This window comes from Erpetoichthys calabaricus, chromosome 5, assembly GCF_900747795.2.
Source record: "Erpetoichthys calabaricus chromosome 5, fErpCal1.3, whole genome shotgun sequence".
Classification (NCBI taxonomy): Eukaryota; Metazoa; Chordata; class Cladistia; order Polypteriformes; family Polypteridae; genus Erpetoichthys; species Erpetoichthys calabaricus.
This window is the reverse complement of record NC_041398.2, coordinates 134,972,977-134,986,123: the sequence shown is the minus strand read 5'-3', so window position 1 is coordinate 134,986,123 and position 13,147 is coordinate 134,972,977.

Sequence of the window (13,147 nt, the reverse complement as noted above, 5' to 3'; positions counted from 1 at the left end):
TGTGTTCCCTTTAGTGCACATGTCTCAGTGGTCTTACCACTGTCTTAAAAACCTTACCTTTAACCTTTGTTTTAATTCTTCAGTCACACAATACTCCTGATATCTTCTTGCGATGGTACCATTTACACTGCCCTCTATGGATTATCTCTTCATTTAATTTTCCATTTTGGGCTACCACTGATTCTAGATGTTCAAATTTACCCATTCTTTTTAATAACTTTCCCTGCAGAGTAACATTTGAGTCTTGATCATCATTAATCCCCATATACTCAATCTTTTTCTTATTTATCTTCAGTCCTCTATCTTCTAAAGCCCTTCTCCATTCTTTCTCCACCTACTCTTTTCTGGTGCTACACATCACACTGTAATAAGTAAAATGCATGCACCGGGGTGATTGGCCTTTTATCCCATGACTAAGGACTTAAAGAAGAACTCTGGTGCAGACTTACTGTACCTGGGATCTTGTCTGTTACCCCAAAACAGCTTTCAACCCAAGTCCTGACTCCCTCATACATATCATGCTTAATCCTCACATATTTCTCTAATACTCCTTTCTCTTACATGCACCTCCAGAACTCTTGACATGACACTCTACCATAAGCCTTCTCCAAATCAATAAACATCATAGTGCAAACCTTTCTGTATTTCTCAATGCTTTCTATGAGCCATCTCAAGGTAAAGACTGCATCCGTCGTTCCTCTTTCTGGCATAAAATCAAACTGCTCCTCCCCTGTGGTGGTCTCTTCCGTAAGCCTTCTCTCTATAAAACGGAACTCTGGAATTCCCAATTACATGACAGGCAAATAAACCTTTATTTTTTTAACTGCATTGTTTCAGATTATTTAAAAATATGACATTCCCATAGGATTGCTCTGATGGATGCTGCATCCTAAAAAAAAGTCATGTAGCCATGAGCGAAACAATTCACACAAAATTGAATTTTCAGAGAAACTCTGAACTTCACTTCACTTCTTGCAAAATTCATGCCATTGACACAAGAACACAGGGTTTTAGTTCCTGTGTGGAAGATCCTATCTGCAATAATTCTACAGGCACTTGAGTATACCAGATGCTTAATATTTAACGAAAGATCCCTAGTGAAACAAAAACACCAGACTCATTACTTGTCATGTGTAGACGTTTTCTTAATCCATCAGACATGTTTTGTTTTTGTACTAGTAAGGGAATTGCCTCTTTACCAATAATCATGACAATAATCATGGAAATTGCAATCCTAAAGTTGCATTGGTGACAGAAGTGAAAAATCAAAGCTCCATCATACATGCAGCACACAAGCCCTCATCTGCAGGAACCAAGAAATAGGAAAAGGTGGCTACTCTCATGTTTCAGCCAGCATTTCTCCCCTGGCTGATGTTCAAAGTCAATTTTCTTTTATTTTTGCCCATTTTGTGCTATTTATTTATGTTAGTGTTGCTTTGTTTATTATGTACATAATTCTTTGTTTTTGTCTGTGACTATAAAATGTCTTGATTATGTTCCACCAGCAAACCCGCGATTCTCGAAAGAATCGCAAATCCAAGAATGGCAATCACTTTCTGTTTCCTCCGATATTTGGAGGGAAGAAAAATCATGGAAGGTGGGTGCGTCTTGGGAAAGTTATCATTTAATTAAATAAATATATTTGTACTAAAGCGGTTTCTTTTTGGAGCCGTGACTCATCTGGTTCTGGTGTTTCAGAAGCGCGTTGTAGGCGCCTGCGTTCAATGTTTTTATCCATGTGGTCTCGTTTTTGTTTTTCTATGGCTGTGTTGTTAGCTAGAAGTAGTTTGCTGATGGCAGCGGATTCGCGTGCTGAAGTGACCATGGCGATGGATCCGGGCTTGGATGGCTACATTACTAAACGAAGGTGGTATATGTGGTGGTGTGCCTCTGGGAAGCTGCTGGGTTTGACTCGGGGGCGCTGAGGCGCAGTGCGGGTGCGCTTTTGGTGCTTCTTCATTGCATATATACAAACATTACTAAACGAAGGTTGTATATGCGGTGGTGTTCGCGTTCTGGCGGCGGTTGTATTGTGACGTGAAGTTTAGTTTACAGGTTGTGTTGTGTTGTTTGGATGCCACCTACTGACTCTGGGAAGCCGCTGGGTTTGACTCTGGGGTGCTGAGGCGCAGTGCGCGTGCGCTTTCGGTGCATCTGGCATCCGTGCATATATACAACCTTCGTTTAGTAATATACTGTAGATGTGAAAAGAGGCAGGGCCACCTGTCAATTACTATCAGGAACTGCCCTCCACCCTGTAAACTGAAGGGCCTTCCATAGTTCCTGATGATTCATTTTGAATGGGCTAGGGAGTAGAGTGCTTACTTTCATTTTGCTTAGCTTTTTTGCTTATTGTGATTTCCTAGATTTTTGAACTTGTGCTCTGCTTTTTGACTTCACCCTGGGATTCTGTACTGGAAATGTGCATGCTGTTGATTGCCTTGCCTTCTCAGGAAGTTTCTTTAGTGCTCTTAGGAGCTTGTTGAACTACAGAGCCTTTGTTTAAATAAAACTTTTTTTTTATAAAGATTTTCATCCTCCTTCTTGTTTTGTATCTAATCAGGGTTTGGACAGTAATCCAAAAATGCCAAAGGGAAATTTTTGGAAACATTTCTTGGACTTCTGTGCTTTTGGAACTCCCGAGCCATGACAATTACTAGGTAATGGCCAGCACAACAGTGGCATTCTGAGTAGTACGTTTTCCTCTGAAGAAAATGTAGTAATGTGCAAGATAGTGCATTTTGATTTGTTTTCTTGTGAAAAACATGCAGCATGTTACATTTAAAAAAAACTGCCCGAATGAGAGGCATAGATAGAGTTATTTTTACTGGTATGCAGGCGATTACCTGTATTACACAGTTATGAAAAAAACATAGGTAAACACTAAAATATGAGTCTTTAGGGAGGTTCTACTCTAAAATAATCTTTAAAGCCACCAAAAAGTCTCTTTTTACTGAGTTTTGTGATTTGTAAGTGCAAAATCACCAAAATGAGAATTTTAGTGTCAGTTTTGTGAAACTGCATGTGAATCGTAACTTGGCTGTTTTGCTTATCATTAGAGTCAACTATGCATAACAAGAAGGCTTGAGAAGATTTCAAAGATCAAATGGAGCAAAAATCTGGAAAACCCACAAATATCAACATAAATGAAGCCTAAATTAAAGAGGTATTGACTACCTTAAGATAGCCTCCTAAATTAGATGACCAAGCAAATATTAGGATGTTTAGAGAGGTCACCAAGAATTCAAAGTTCCTTATAGGGAAAGACTACTCAGTGTGTGCTAATCTAAACTACTGAATTGTCTAATTGTTGAGGGAAAACATGCTGCACATTTCCAATACTGTGTCATGCGGAGTGGGTCCCTGTTCTTGCAGTATCAGAGGCAAGGCAAAACAAGTTTCAATGGGATGCCAGTCAGTGCACACACCTATGCTCATTTACAATGTGGCAGGTGGCAGTGGAAAAATAAAGAAAAATAAATGAAATGTACATTCAGTGTCTCCATTCATACATTCTTCTATTTTAAACACATTTAACTTAATACAAGTTTGCCAATCTCAGCAGCATACTGGACAGACCATCAGTCATTTCCAGTGACACTACCTGACACTACCTCATACAGGTCCATTTTGAAGACGCTATTGAACCTAACATGCACATCTTTGGAATGTGAGAGGAAAAACATGAAGACACAAGAAGAATATGCAAACCCTTATTCTCTGCAGTGCTAACCACCATGCCACTGTAAAAATAGTCACGGACTAATTAATAGGGACACCGGAAAGATTTTAACCTACTGTATGCCAGGAAGTTATGCATTACATCCAGTGCAATCATCAAAAAACTTTCCACAAAATAAGACAGATCTCTTTTGAAAGAGAAGAGAAAAACAGCATTCTACTTCTCTTCCAACGTGCACAGTGTACCCCTGCCAGTACTGATATCTTGAGCTCATATATAAATGAGAGTTCCCTCTTTTTATGATCACTTGATACTGTTTCATGTTTTTCATTTGTTCACAAAATAATAATAAATAAAATGAACGGCATTAATTAATAGTAGCTCCCTCCTATGCTTTAAAATATACAGTAAGTGAAACAGAGCCTTACTTTTTTATCAACTTATATAACCACCCTCCCACCTCCCGGAAAGGTGTTAAATAGAAGGGGTAGCTCCCCAGTGATCTCCGAATTCTTCCTGGGTCATGTTAGACTCTTAGATTTTCTTGTCTTCCTTTCTGGGGGTGTCAGCGACTACTCCCTTCTGGTTCATTCCTGCAAATAGAGCAGAATATGCCCAGAAACACTTAGGGCCTTTGTTTTAGTTCCCCCATCCCCCCACCCCTCCAAACTTAGTGTTTCTTACAGCGTTCATTGTGTACATCTGTGACAGGTCGTGCAGATCTGCAGTGTTAATGACTAGTTAGTTTGTGAGCTCTTAACTCCCATGCTGAAATTCTTTGACATCTAGAAATGACTTATTTCCTTCATAAAGCCAATTTATTACAGGATTTCAATGGGGAACATAGAGAGCTCAGCAAAAAAAAATTGAATCATTCAAAAAACAGTAGTCAGATGTCAAAAACTACAGAAAGCTTAATAGTTTCCAGATTTTTTTCCACTGTCATACCCTTTGAGTCTAATTAACATTACTGCCACAAAAGTGCCTCTGCACATTTCTGCAGAAAAGTTTAACTGCATCATATGAAACTATCTCCTTACTGATATTTTCATATCATTATCTTTGATTGGTTTTATCTACAAGAAAGCCAAAACATCTTTATCTTTCAAGGAGGCGCTCTGTTGATTTCTTCTTACTCACTGTCATGCAACAGACAAAGTTAACACTTGTATACGGTTTTATATATCACGATGAGCAGTCATCTAGTTCTCACTAAGTTCTAAAACTAAATAAAAAAAAACACATAATGGGTTTTACTTTGTCATGTTTATTCAGCACAAAATACACCCAAAATGCAGGTGGCTCACAAAGTCAGTAGTCACTCACTTGTGAGCTCTGTGGATTCTCTCACAACTCCTTCACACTCTTAGTCTTGTGTATGAAGTCATTATTTCAAGGATTGGTATGGAATTGTAACAATTTACATGTAAAGACTTATAGATTCATATGTTTTGATGTCTGCTTCTCTCTTTCAGATTGCTGCTGCTTTGTTACTGGACATTCACTGACCACCCTGTAAAAGTTTGGTTCAGTGCCCACTTTATTCTATCAAGGCATAAGGATTGAGAAGATAGTGCTAGGCTCTTATAAACTGAATGAAGTACTTTTCACAGTCTCGGCTCTCAATAGTAGCTTCTTTTTTTCTTTTGCTGCTAACTGAGGGAAGACTTTTCTGTTGCAACATAAATTTGCAGAAATTTATTTTTTAAAGGAATTCCCTCCACATTGTTGGGTTATGTCATTTTTCTCCCATGATTTACAAAAAGGTGCATTCCATTGCTTTATCTTCATCCAGTTTTTTATTTACTTATTTACACTTGCCCTACTCTTCACAATCACGTGGAGTGACTTCAAAATTTTACTTATCTTCTTGGATTCTTTATCTTTAAGTGTTAACTACTCCTACTGGCACAAGTCTAATGCCAGAACTAAGTTGACTCTTTTCCAATGTATTCTTTAAGTCTTATCCTATTATTAATGAATGGTAGAGAGATCTTTGTGAGATTAAAACTAAATGACTTTGGAAAAGGTCATTTTTGATATATCTTAATAACCCAATATCCTCTATGAACAGACTTATAAATTACAGACATGAATTGGGCATTGCCCTCCTGCTCTCTCGATTCTTCCTCTCTGTTTCTTTCTTCCGTGAGTTATTTATATCCTTAGACTCTCTTATTACCCTCTTGCTATATCACTAGCAAAAAAATTTTTTAATTGAGGTAATAATGCAGCTAGAAGCTTTTAGTAACCACACAAATCACCCAGGTGAATGAACACTGCAACAACTGCACTCACACTATACCTCTACTAGTTGATTCATAGTAAGAATTAATAAATCATTTGCTATGATCGCATAGCTATGGGAAAGAGCAATCGCAGAAGGGTACAATATTTCATCATGTAAATACTGCACATTTGTGCACAATGAGGGAAAAATTTAAGAAAAAATTTTGAGTGTATGGTACAGAAGTATAGTTTTAGGTAACTTTTTTATTTTAGGTCACTATTTTATTTTTTTGTATCGCCAAGATTAATATTGCATCTTCAGGACAGAGACAGGGTGTGAACAGACTTTGATTGGTAATGGTTCTCTTGAATGTGTTACCCTTTGATTGACATTTAATTTGGTTTGTATTATTAATTGGCTAATAAATCATATGTTCATAACAAAAAGGATGTTGCATTTATAAATGAGTACTCAATGTGGAATAGTCCACATTAAATTACCAAAAGACCTGGGGCCTCATGTATAAACGGTGCAACATAAAAATATTGCATAAGCCCGTTTCCACGCTCAAATCGCGATGTATAAAACCTAAACTTGGCATAAACTTGGCATTTGCACGGTAGCTTAAACCCTGGCGTATGCAAGTTCTCCGCTCGGTTTTGCAAACTGGCGGCACCCAGCATCAAAGCAGTGCTACTGTTCCAGTATGGTTTCCCTTTCTTTTTCAGATCCACATCCCTGACACGGCTTTATAAATATACTGAAATTAACCACATATTGTTTATTAGTTTAAGGCATCTGATTGTAATTAACCTGTAACGATATAATGGTCCACGGAATGGCCAAACAATTCCAAATACCTTAGCTGCTTTAGCATTGTTACTCTCACTGCATCACTCGGAGCAGCTGATCGGAAAGAGAATTATCGGTATACAGAATCAAGCACATGCTGCCTCAGCCATTCGCTATTTGAACTGCTCTCATCCGACAAACGCTTCAGAGCCTTTCCTGTACGGACCTCGCAGTTCTGAAACAGTTTCATTCCAAGAACTATAAACGCACTCAATCAGTCCATCAAGTGCTCCTTATAGAACTGTTTGTACTTACAAGTACAATTATGTCACTGTAAACTTGCGATACAGTTATAATATTGCACAACCTGCGCCACTTTATAAAGCACGTATTTACATATGATGACAATATCATTTTTAAGATGAAATGCAGCAAAATATGTTTATTACATTATATAGATAAAATGTTAACATCATTTAAATAATCTATATTGTTAATAATTAAACATGTGAGGACATGGTGTCGCAGCACTAGCGATGAGCTGGCGCCCCGATTATTCCTGCCTCGCGCTATATTCTTGCTGGGGCTGGCATGACACTGCGGAAAGACAGATGGATAGAATAATTAAACATGTACTACAAAGATATTTCAATGTTCCTTAAAAGTTTTGAAGAATCGGTGTTCTAAGCTTACAGATGGCTTAACATCTATTACAGAGCTGATTGTGTGGTGATTAGTTACTTGGAGAAAGAAAAGGAAGGACAAGAATTGGGGGTTAGTTTGAAAGAGACAGTACTGCTACAATAAATTATTTCATCGAAGGTCGCGCACAGCACAGCAAGCATCTTGCGGGAGGCAGGAACAATCTCTGGACGAGGCGCCTGCTCATCACTATCACTGTGCCACCGTGTTCCCATGTTTAATAACACGCTTTAACGCTTATCATCATGAAAATGATATCACGTAAACATCTCAGTATTTTAATTATTCAGAGAGCTGTAATATTACGAATGTAATAGATTCTGTGTCCTGTCAGAGGAAGAGAAAGCCCATTTAAGAAGCAGGTAGTGTACATAGAGCACATAGAATATCAAATACAAAACAAAGCATTTAATGTGCTACTTTATTTACATTGGGATTTGAGAAACTAGTAAATTAAACGATTTTAAGATGAAGTTTATGATGTTCTACTTTAATGACAAAATAAACTACATGATTAAAGTGGAAATTTCGAGATTAAAGTTGACATTTTGTGCTTTTTTCCCACTGTGTGCCTATTTTTTTTTCTCTGTACCCTAATAAGCTTTCATATGACACTCAGACGGTGGGCTACGACTCTCCTTTTCACAGCGACTTTGATATCTGACCGCTTCTTTTTTTATTTTGGGCACTGTGCGACTTTGTGAACTTGAACTTTCAAGTTTCTCTGACACTCTATGTCACTCTATCAACTTCCTTTTGTTGATTATATCACTGTTTAAACAAACAAATAGTAAGTTTTTCCTTGCCTCCACTTGGTATTCGCTGAAATTCTTCTATTTTCCCCCATGCTTTTGCCATTGTCCTTTCACAGAGAGCTGAGCTTAAGGGCTATTTATACTGATTTGCATATTCAAAGAGGCGTAATTCTGGGAGGAGTTGGGGAGTGGCGGCAGGCATATGCATATGCGTTACTTTTCACGCTGACCAGGATTTATGTAGCGGAAGAACATGGAAGTTGGCGTTTGCACAGATTTATGCATCTGGATTTTTTTGTGTGTATGCACATTTCCGTTTTTGTCTGTACGCCATGTTATAGCGTGAATTCTATGCACAGCATTATACATGAGGCCCCTGGTCATTATATTTTATACTGTGCTACTAAACTGTTTTAATCAAACATAAAAGAAAGAATGTAACAAACAACCAGGATTTGCTGCTGTACGTGAATCACTTCAACAAAAAAGGTTAAAAACTTGTTAGGTTCATGCTAGGTTGCCATGTTAGGTTCAAAATAAATGCCATGAGACAGTAGGTCTTACCTGATTGTATGCAAAATGTAGAATTTTCAAATAAGAAAAATATACTACAACCAGTAACGGCGCACTACACGATAACATGCAGTGAATACACTTGATTTGAGCATTCCTAGTTTTCATGCTCTTTAGCATTCATTTGCTCAGAGGTTGATGCGCTTGCTGCTTCCTGAGCAGCTCTTCTTTTCTCCACCCTAGCGGCCCGCTTCTTCTCTTCTTTCATCTGCATCTTTTGCATTAAAAGTGATTAAGTCAGTGTTTGTGTTGAAGTTACTTAGTACGTTTTCCTTAATTTTTCACTTAAGCTGGGACTTAAGTTTTCAATCTGCCTCAAAAATGATTTAAGTTATGAAGAGGTAGGAGAAATGATGGCAAAGGTGGTAGGGATGAGAACAGCGCCTCCCTGCTGGCCACTGCTGAGAGTTGATTCTACAATAAAATAAATAAAAAATAAAAAGAGGAATAACCTTGGCGGTCAATCATTGCCCCGAAAGCAGATAGTAGACGTCACGTAGTATACGTGTATCAAATTTCAGGTCAATAGGTCAAACGGTTTGCGAGCTACAGGTGATTTAAAATCCTGGACAGACAAACGAACAGCCACAGTAGCGTATTATAGATAAAGAATGCTGAAACCTGGAGAAGTAAATACTAAATCCTATGTAAAACATTCACACGTCCATTTGACAGAAATTACATTTCTTCATTAAAATTAGCAACTGCATTAATGGTATAAAGGTGTGTATATACAGTATGTCCCTAATCTTGTATACAATTCTCCAGATATTATGCAGATCTAATCCTATATATTATATTAGAAGCATACAAGAAAAGGTAGGTGTATAGAATTAGTAATCCATCCATCCATCCATTTTCCAACCCGCTGAATCCGAACACAGGGTCACGGGGGTCTGCTGGAGCCAATCCCAGCCAACACAGGGCACAAGGCAGGAACCAATCCCGGGCAGGGTGCCAACCCACCGCAGGACACACACAAACACACCCACACACCAAGCACACACTAGGGCCAATTTAGAATCGCCAATCCACCTAACCTGCATGTCTTTGGACTGTGGGAGGAAACCGGAGCGCCCGGAGGAAACCCACGCAGACACGGGGAGAACATGCAAACTCCACACAGGGAGGACCCAGGAAGCAAACCCGGGTCCCCAGGTCTCCCAACTGCGAGGCAGCAGCGCTACCCACTGTGCCACCGTGCCGCCCAGAATTAGTAATACACACAAAAATAAAAGGTGCAGAACATTTGCTGTGTCTTAAAGGGCACCTGTACTCACATCCAGTAACACATCTTTCATTCACGTTAGTAAGCGGCACGCTGCCTCAGTGACTGTTATTGTGGCTTCACAGATTCAGAGATCCAGATTTGATTTACACAAAGTCATTATTGGTATGGACTTTCCATGTTTTGTCTGCAGTTAGTTTAGGTTTTTTTCAGATATTCAAAAACCTCCCAGTCTATGAATTTCCACATGTTGTGCTACTGTAATTGGTAACCCTAAATTGGCAGGTATGTCTCTTAGACAGCTCTGTGATGGACTGACATGGCATCCAGATTTCATTCCTGCATAGTATTCCGTGCTGCAAGAATAGGCTCCAATTGTTTGGATTCCTGGAACACGCAATTAGAGGAACCCAAAAAAATTGAATATATTGAAATATATTGAAAATTGATAATTATGCTGTTGGAAACCATTTCCTCTTAATATAAAAACAGTTCCACTGGAAGATGCTGATATTTAACATACTGAGTAAAATGTAAACTATTGTCCAATAATTCAGTTAAATTTTATTGATTATGTTGTATTTATTGCAGCTGATGCAAGTATTGTAATAGTGTGACTTAGGGACTCATTGCAGATGGATGAATGTCATCACCACCACCAGGACAAAGAATGGCAGAGTCTTAGGTGGTCATTGCTTTGAGTTTCTGAATCTATGTCAGGCTGAATATATTCCCAAACATGGTTTCAGAAGCAATTGGATTCAACTTTAGTGAATTAATATTAGAGTAATCAATTTGGCAACATTAGATATATATTTTCAGGGTGAACATCTAACAGATGTTCATAACAGCACATCTGCTAAAACAAGAAGCATGATCTGTAGTATCTGGACCATCGGAAATTGAATTAAAATAGTTATATATGTATTGTCCTGCTGTTTAGCATTTTTATTTTATGTGCTGATTAACAGGAATTTGTTTAATTTCCCTCGGACTTTAATTTCATTATTCTTATTGCAGGTGTTTTGTCTATTCATCTAAACCTTTTCTGAACAACTTTTGTCCTGTATATGTTGTCCACACTTGAAAGCAAGGCAATAGTCAGGCCTGAACAGGATACTAGTTTACGAGACAGTCTGATAATTCATTTATGCATTCACCTATTCTATTCCAGTTCAGGGACCAACTTTTTAAAGAATACCAGCCCACCACAATCCCCACTTGCAAACACACCCACACTTACGCTACAATGGAGCCTATTTTTAATCACCAATTAACATAACCTGAAAGTATTTGGGAATTTGGGGGAAAATTGGAGTCCCTGAAGAAAAAGCGATAGACAACAAAAATAACATACACACTTCACACAGATAGTGATATGGATGTTAACCAGGTTTCCTGGAGCTGTCAGGTAGCAGCTCTAACCACTGTAGCACCACAATGCCCATCAGGAATTAGTTGTTTTCAAATTTTATTGCATGGATGAGAGCATTTGCAAATAGATTAGAATATTATTTATTTTTAACAATGACATGTACCTTGTACATAAGACTGTGTAATACTGCAGAGGAAAAAATGATTACATGAACAATTGGATATTACACAGCAACTGGTTTTCACAATCCCAAATGGTCCAGCTCCAGTTCAGTTTGTGGCAAATTTCATTAGAAACCCAGTACTGTTCTTGGAACACCCACTGGATCTTCCATCAAGTCAGTCAGTCACTCTAAACATTAAATTAACAATTAAAAAGTGATCAGTGTAGGCTTTATGTACATAACAGGATGCACATGCACTTGCAGTGTCATTGCGTAAACATTAGAACATTACAATATTAGAACACTTTTAGTAAGAAAACACCATTCAGCTCAACAAACATGCCAATCCTATTTATATACACCAATAAATATGTGAATAGCGGATGTTGCAAAATATACAACCATTATCTGAACACACTTATTCCTAATACAAAGATTCAATTGAATTAACTTTCACTGTGTAACCATATTCTGTTTGTCTATTAATGACAAATATGATCTGAGATTTTCCATGTAATGAAGACAAAAGTTTCAAGGTATTAGGGAGTTATACTCAATAATCGTGGCACCAGAGAGTGAAAACATGTTGATTAGAATATGCAAGTAAGAATTGCACTGTAAAAGGAAGGCAGAAAAAAAAGGCAGATCTATCAGGAGGCAAATGCCACTTCCATACTCATCGCAAGTATTTAAAAAGAACATTGTAAAATAAAGTCTGTGAGAACACTGAATTCTCTTAAATTTGGATTTTGGTCTGGTAATCACTTCTGTGGTCCTTTCATATTTTAATGAGTTCTCCATGTGCTTTAGTTTTTACTCACCTATCTGAAAAATGCAATTTTGATTAATAGATAGCTGTGCATGCACAAAAATGTATGGGAATTACATCCAGGGTAGATTCCTGCCTTGTATCTGGTGCCAGCATTACAGACCACCGCTTTTCAAGATTCATCAATCAGAAAAAGTGGGTTTAGAAAAATGAATTGTTGGATATAAGCAGAGGCGTCATTAGGGGTGGGCTTCAGTGGCTTTAGCCCCGATCTCAAGCTTTTAGCCCATGATAATAATGGCTGCCAAAGAGGGAACTCCAAGGGGGACCCCACTGGTTGTCAGGGACCTGGGACTAAGCCCCCAATTACTGAAGAATCTAGTGATAAACCCTGGATATGAATTGCATTTCAATCACTGTATAAAGAATGTAATCCCCTGGAAAATAAGGCAAATTAAAAAAAAAATCATAGGGCTAATATTGCCACATGTACAGTGTACAGTTTAATTCTAACTCACATGAATTAATCAAAATGCACCATGTCAACACTCTTAAGCACCACGATCAGTGAGAATTGCTGCCTTACCCTGAAACTTATGTAAATCTAAATTATTTGAATAAAATTAAAAATTGAAATAATTCGAAGATCAACTGCCACAACAGCAAATAAGTAAGTGTTCATAAGATTTAGTCCAGTATGGCTTTTAGAACACTGGAGTGGCTCCTTCAATGTTTTACAGCTACTTACCACACCATTTTCTGAACACGCTTAATCCCGAGCAGGGTCACGTGGGGATGGCGAATTTCCAAATAATGATATGGATGAATGGCAGGAAAAATGCCCTGGACAGGGTGCCGGTTAATCACAGTGTGAATGC